The following is an 8,075-nucleotide window of genomic DNA, read 5'->3' as shown; positions in this document are numbered from 1 at the left end:
GCTATTTATTCACTTGTTGTTGAGACCAGTCTGCTCCTGATAACTTTCCCTGTCTTGGATTCAAAGAAGAAACTGAGCATCTTTGAGTTACACCAGTTGAGGTGAAATAGCCACTAGGCAAGAATTGCCTCATTCATCTACAGACATAATACTGTCCAAAGAAAGGACACAATGACAGGTTAGGACAGCTTGATTCTGCCGAGACAGAGTAGGCTAGTCCTTAATATTCCTGTTTCTCTGTCAGATGACCCTGGCCAGTAGGCTGAAGACAGATGCTCCAACGTGTTGAAGTAAGGGACTGTCCAAGTGACCAGCGGTCTCTATAAATTGGCTAAGTTTTGGTAGCTGTGTTAGGCTTCCTATATATTTTCAGGTAATACCAGTTGTTCTTGGATTTCTGATGAGGTTGAAAAACTACATAGTCATAGGCTTTTTACTTTTCGAAGAACAGATTTGAGAGGATGGTTTTCAGATGGCATTCAATCTAAAACCAAGACATAGCCGGGTGCAGAACTATAGTCTTTTAAGTAAGGATAGATGACAAAGGTTCTGTTTAATTAACAAGGATGATGGACTGGGTGTTAGTTCTCTTGTACTTTATAAATTACAAAATAATAATAGTTATGTTCAATTATATCTGAGATAAAATAGTCTTTTAATTGGACAGAAAGGGGGAAATGTGGATAGCCTGTAAACCTGCTTCCCACCTTAATTTGTAAAATAAGGGAAAGCTGATGATTGGGCAAATAAAAGGGAAGGTGGAGCAGAATGTGAAGGAGGGAGAAGAAGGAGAAAATGGAAGAGGGGGAGGATGCAAAGGAGGAGGAAGAAGAAAAGCGGAGCAGAAGCCCCAAGTTCTAAGGGGTCTCATCGATGTGGAAGATGGTAGTGTAGCAGTAGATCTGCCCAATCTAGGCGCACAGCATGTAGTCATATTAACTGAGTCATGTTTTCATTACTGGGGCATATTTGGGATGGGAATATTTACCACAACAGATCACCCTGCTGCTGAGAAGCCCAAGTCCATCCTCAGTGTCTCTCTGTATTCGATCAATTGTCTTGCATAATGCAGAACACCCCCAAGTGATGGTCTTAGTTTGTAAGTGTCCCTGCTTGGGTGAAATTGTATCCTAGGACTCAGAACGGAGTCCAGGAACCACACAGCTATGAGGGGAGAAGCTATCTCAATGGAAGAGCATTCGGAGACATTGGATCCCAGGGACTACACAACTCTTGGATTTCCCAAGGAACAATGTCCCAATGGAAGGGGCATCCTGAAACATAAGAGCCCAGGAACCACACAGCTCTGAGAGGAAGATTCCTCAGTAGAGGCAGTGTAGCTCCCGACGGGGGTGGGGGGTAACCACAGCTGAGCTGAGGTGCTCAGGAACCTTAGCCCTACTCCCCTTCTTCTACTCTTCCCTTCTCTTCATTGCTTTTTAGTGGATGAGAGTCACACCAGGCAGCCCATTCATAAAAGAAATTTATTTGAGGGTTATATAGGATTGCTTATGGGACAACTTTTAAAGACAGGGATTTCCAGAGTGAGGTTTCATGGGATTTCAAGTCCTGAGCTTGGGGAGTTCAGGGATTGGTGGGTTTTTCTGTCCATAGATTAGTGGTTGTTTCTCTTCAGGGATTTGTGATTTACCGATGTCCAGCCTTATCGTGAGGAGTGTCCTGGGAAAGGTGGGAATGGGAGCTATGCTAATTTAATAATAACTCTGAGTCAGTAGTGGATGCAAGCTGTCAGTTCAGGTGCGCTCTCTGTTCCAGGAGACTTCATCATTCTTCCTTCTCATTCTTTTTCCTTCCCTCTTATGCTTTAACCTTCTCCTGACCAGAGAGTCTGAACCCAGTCTTTTATTTACTAAAGTTATATCATCAATGCTTTGATCATTATTACTAATACTTTTAGAAATTCTTAAATTTTCATTAATTTTATGAACCCCAGATCATTAGTTTCTACCCCTGCTTCCTTAAAACAGAAAATAAATACAAAGCAAAAGTGCATTTCCTTATATGTTTATACAGCCTGTTCTTCACAGGGCACTGCTCTTGTAGTTTCCTGGTGCAGCAGACAGCAGTCTATTTAACTACATTTATGTAGGAACAGAGAGGTGACATACTACTAGGTTTACGATGATTTCTTACCAAGTTTTAAGGTTTATGCAAGAAAAACAGCTAGCTCTAATATATCTCTAGGCATTCTCATATCCTATTCTTCAAGTAACTAGGAAAATTAAGTACTAACTTTTTCCTAGCCCTGCCTTTTCTTTTTGAGACTGCTCTAACCCTCTATCCTTGATGTCTCCAAGTTCACCCTGGCTAATTAATGCAGCAGTCATTGGACCAGAGGGTACACACATCTCATAATTCCAAATTCAGAGCCAAGTCCGGCAATAAACTATTTCTACAAAGGACCATGTAGGCTTTTGTGGGCTTTGTGGTTATGTTGTCTAGATCCTTTCCCATGGCCGTAAAGGCTAAGCAGAAGGCCTGTTCCTCATCCACCATTCCTTTCCAGAGAACTACATCTGTTTCATTTGTTGTGGTGTGATTAGCTCTGAGTAATGGGAGACGTATATTCCCCAGAAAGAAAGGTTGAAGGTAAAATAGTGGAGACAATAGATCACTTTCAGACCAACAGTAGTCATCAGTACACATGGGGATTGTGGGAATCAAAGGCCTGGTGATGCTCCCAGGGACAGGAACTGTGTCAAGAAGGTACACACATCTCCTCTTAATTCCAAATTATGTCACACCTCTCCTTGTGCAGCCATTCCAGACCCAGCAGTGGGTTTGTTTGTTTGTTTGTTTGTTTGGTGGGAAGCTCAGGGATTGGTGGGTTTTCCCTCCCTGCTCAGGGATTGGTGGCTTATTTTCATCTCCCTTTCCCTGCATCAGGAGCATGGGTTAGGAAGCCCTTTCCAGCCACAGGTGACTTTGACTGAGGCACCACTTCTGTGGAGCTGCTCAAGGAGGCTGGAGAGGAGGTGCTGCCAGAATGGATGGCTGCTGTTGTAGAAGTCAGCAGGCTGAGTCAGGAAATCATGTATCAGCACCAAGGACAGCGGCAGGATGAGGCATCACTGTTTTGACAAATGCCACCATTGTGACAACTCCTGTGGCAGCATCCTAAGGTGGCCATAAGCTGGGGCAGGAAGGAAGTTCCTACCTGTGTCTTTATGGCTCTTGTGCCACAGCCTCCAACATTTGGCTGCTAAGAAGGCCCACGTCTACTTCTTGAACTTGTTGCAGAATATTTGATCACACTGTGAATGCCAAGATTGTGTTATTTACTGAAAAGAACTGTTTCTGGTCGTGGTGTGGCTCAGCCCCTTAGTACACCTTTAATCCCAAACTATGAAGGTAACGTTAGTTTGTAGAAGGAAGCAGCCATGTTTAAAAGTGATATCTAATTCAGAGGCAAAGAGATCAATCAGAGAAAGATTCGACAGAATCAGATATGCCCAACTCTCATGGAAGACAGGGGAAAGGGATGCTGCTTAGAAGCTATTTAAGGGGCAATGCAGGGAGAGGAAAAAGACAGAAGGCAATTTACCAGATGTACAGAGAAAGTTGCAGAGGAGAACAAGCTAGACACCAGTGAAGACAGAACAAGCTAGAAAATGAGAAGGATCCAATAGATTAGGACAGATTGCCAAGTACAGCAATTCAGGAGAAGCTGAGAGAGAAGCCAGATTGAATCAGTCAGCTTGGAGAAGAGTTTGAGCCAGAACAGCTAAGTTGAACCAGCCAGCTAGTGATCAGAAAGAACAAGAAAGGATGAGCTTAGTTAGCAGTAAGTCCCAGGCTGAAAAAACTCTAGGCCCTGGGTAAGATTATAATGATGGCTAGAAGCCTCAAGGACTCAGCCTAGATTAGCAGATGGAGGCAGCAAGCCTCTGAGGCAACAATTACTCTGGCAAATAAAAAATACTTTTACCTGAAGAAAGGAAAAAAGGAAGGCAGCCTGTGTAGCAGAATTTTAGCATACCTGTATCTGGCATGAATTCTGGAGTGGTAGGACCAGTAGCCATTGTAGACTTTGAAATAGCCTTTGTAAATAATGACTGTTATCTGAAATTTATGGAGTTGCTCTTCCTGAACGAATCACTAAAGCTTGGCATAACCTAGTCCCAAGACATACCTGGCAAACCAGAAAGTATTATATGTCTGAGAATTGCTTATGTAATGGTTCCCTCAGAAAACTCCTAGATGAGATGTTTTGGTATGTGGAAATTGGCTTACTAAAGGCACCCCTGTGTAACAATGAAGAGGCTCAGCAAAGTGGGGAGTTCAGTCCATCAGAGAACCTGAAAGGTTCAAAAACTTGGGAATAAAAACATGTCAGTTCCCCAGAAGGCATGATGGGCTTCTCAATGAGCACTGACAATGGTCTTTGCTCAAGTGTCGCCACTGGCAATGGCCTTGACTCAAGTGTCGCCCTGACTTAGGGAGGAAAAATCTGGAGCTGAGTGATGTCCTGAGACACTTAGCTGGAGGAGATAACAAGGCCAGAACTGAGCTGGTTTCCAAAACTCTTCAAGGTATCACCACATATAAAGAAACTAACATAGCAACCAATCAAAATGGTGCCTACTGTCACTGCTTTGCCCCTAGCAATCATATCAGAGGTTACCTACTCCTTCTGGGAAATTCCCCTGCTCCTGCATAAAAGGGGCCTGCGAGCCTCTCAAGTCATGGTTGACCCCTTAATGCTGGTTATTTCGCTTTATTTGCCCTGACATATTATTTGAGTCTGAGGTCTTCCTTCCGCAATTCTTGGACCCTAACACATGCTACTTCTGAAAAGCCTAGATTCATCCTACAGTGGCTCTTTCTTGAGATCATCCAAGGTAACACTGAACACCAACAGCCCTGGAAGTTGACTCCTTTGGATATAGGTGAGGTAGGGCACTTGCCTATATTTACACTAGTTGGCATGAGTTCATCTCTGCCCACCATATTTGACTAGAACAATAACTTAACTACAAACATTTCTATTCACAGTACATAGGATGGAGAACACCTGGTCCCTCCTGAGAAGTAGCCCCCACTTCAGGGTGCCCAAGGGAGTGAGCCAACTGATAGCTGAGCAACAGGATCAATGAAAAATGGCAACCCCCACCCCCAAAAGACCAGTACATCTAGGAAATTCTGGGGGGTTAGTTATTTGAGAGCAGCCAAAGTAACAGGAAATGAAGCTAAAGGAAGGTGTTTCACCCTAATGCAAAGATCTTATTGATAGGCTCTGCAACACAGCGATAGGAACTAAGTAGTAACCAGTCTTGAAGAAGTCAGATTGGTCCTATATAAACTTTAATTTGCATATCCAGAGCTCATAGGGATAACAGACAGGAAAATAGTTTTGGTGTCTCCCAACCCCTTTCTTCCTTAGCCTGGATCCTAATGACAGAAAGTGCATGAGGAAAATGGGTGTGGCCTGGTGAATGCTAGGAACAGTAAGGAAAGCTCCTAAGGGCATCCTAGCTCGAGCCATTTGAGGAGAAAGGTGTCACTACAGTGTGTTTTCAGTTGCTTTAATCTTTAAGACAGTCTCATCCAGGCTGCTGTTAAACTCAATCTGTTGCCTGTCTCTACTTCCTGAGTTGCAGTTGTAGTAGGTATCGAAATCACATATTCATGCAAGCACTCTACCAATTGAGCTACATGCCAGTGCTGTTTAGAGGCTGTGCATGTCTCTCTGTGTGATATACACAGCAGGTGCCTGTGAGTGCACCCACACCCACACACATACATACGGAAGGCTACCCATATGATATTAATTCCCTAATGACTTCACTTAGCCCCAGCAGGAATGAATCAGATAAACAGAAGTTTCACTACTTTCATCAAAGATTTTGGAAGACTTGTCTCCTCCTAGCTAGTCTAGGCACACAGTGTGGATGCTTCATATTCCTTCATTAGCAGGGGTGAGATTTCTGGTCCCACCTGTTTACTGGGGTCTCGCTCAAGGTGCTCCATAATTAGAGACTGTTTCCTCCTTTCTTAATGGTGTAAAACTTGGTGCTCTTGGTTGTTTTAGATAATAAAGTGCTTAGGGAAATACCTAACACAGTTAGTGCTAAATGCTATTTAATTGTCGATACATCTGAAAACTGATGTCTAAATTTACTAGCATGCCATCCAGAACCCACAGCTCCTAGGAGGATCACTAGGCTCTCAAAGCAAATGTCATAGAAAATAACCCATTGGATTAACTGTAACCCATAAGCTTCCCAACAATGCCATGGAGATTTGTTATTAATTATGAAGGATTTAGTCCTTGGGGGAATTGTTCCCAACTAGCTCTTATAACTTAAACTAACCCGTTTATATTAATCTAATCTCTGCCACATAGCTGGTTGCCTCGCCTCAGTTTTACATGTCTGTCTTCCTCCTTGTCTGGATGGAGAACTTTCCATCTCTCGAGTCTGACTGAAGAATCTCTCCTCTGTGTCTCATTGAGGAATCTCACTCCTCAGACTCCCTCCCAGAGTTCCTAACTCTGCCTGGAAGTCCCACCTATCATATCCTGCTTTGCCATAGGCTGTTCACCTCTTGATTAAACCAATCAGAAGGTGTTAGAGGCTTTTACAAAGCAACTAAGACAGGTGTGGCTTAACAATTCCAATGTCTGGGCTGTACTCATATCTCTGCTGGTACAGAAATCACCATTTGAATAATACAAAGACAATCTTACACCATGCACAAAACCGATCATCCCAGCCTTACAAGAGGTGTATACTGGAGGGAGGGTATGCCACACACTGACTGTTGCAGAAAACTCCAAGTCTACTGTCCTTTCTCTCCCTCAACTACACCATAGTCTGGGTTTTTAATTTATTTTGCTGTTGTTTTGGATGAGTTTTGATTGTTAGGAAGCAAGCCAACAAATGCTAAGTCACTGTCCTACGACCATCCCTAGTTTTCACCCTGAATCTGTCCTGCCCAGAACTGACCATAGTCTGCACAGATAAGTTCATCTGTCCACTTGGAACTTCCATTGCTTTCCTTTCACACACAAAATAAATCCACATTTTTACCATGGGGTCAGAACCTCAGAGTCACACACAATGTCATCTTGAGCCCTTTTTTCTTTCCTTGTTCCTGGTGAACATGCTGGTCTTGCTAAGCATCAAATATCCTAAGCCAAATTCTTTGTGGGGAGCTCTTCCTGGGACAGTAAAATCTCCCAAACACCCTGCCCCTTCTCACTCTGAAACCCCTAACTCAGCATTCCTGTCCTTTCATTCACTCCTAATGAATATTTTCTGTTTGATGGACCACCTTCCCTAGTCACACAAAAACTGCAGTGCAGGAGTCACTCTGTTTCAACACTCTCTGCTCTATGCCTTAACCTATATGTGTGTGCCCTAAGTGAGAGAATGACATCTTTAAAGCCCAGGACAGAGCCACTGACATTGTATCCTAAAGGGTGGCCAGCAATCCCAGAAGTGTCAATCTCAAATCATATTTTTTTAATTGAATTTGTTTCACTTTTCTCCCAATAAGAAAGTTCCTCCATGAATACTTACTACATATCCAAAGGCAACTAGACATCTTCAGGGAAAGATTCTGGTACATTACTCGATACTCACAGGCCCCAGCAAAATACAGTCACCAGAAGTAAATCCAAGCTTCTCTATATACTATCCCGTGCTCCCAGAGACACTTGTTTACTCTGCAGAGACTTCCAGGGCCATCGTCCTTCCCCCCCCCCGCACCCCCCTCCGGTAATCCTGCTACCCAAACCCTCACTGCACTCAAGGTCTATCATGCCTCTCCAGTCCAGCTCCAACAGAGGCTGTAGCATTTTTGAGAGCTTGGTACTGACTGTCTTTCAAGACCTTTCTCTGTCGTTAGGCGCTATTACGACGTTCCTGGATGTTCTCTGGCTTTGCTTGCAGATCCTAGAGTCTAGTAACCTTGATAACAGCATCCTGGACCTTTTTTCACTGCTGGTCTCCACAAGACTAGACCACTTGTCTGCCCAGCGATAGGCTAGTGCACCGCAGAGCCTTCTGGGAATTGTAGTTTCGGCCACAAAGTGACTAGGCGCAGGCGCG

This window comes from Mus musculus, chromosome 11, assembly GCF_000001635.26.
Source record: "Mus musculus strain C57BL/6J chromosome 11, GRCm38.p6 C57BL/6J".
Classification (NCBI taxonomy): domain Eukaryota; kingdom Metazoa; phylum Chordata; class Mammalia; order Rodentia; family Muridae; genus Mus; species Mus musculus.
The sequence above is the reverse complement of the archived record's forward strand: the minus strand, read 5'-3'. Positions refer to the sequence as shown.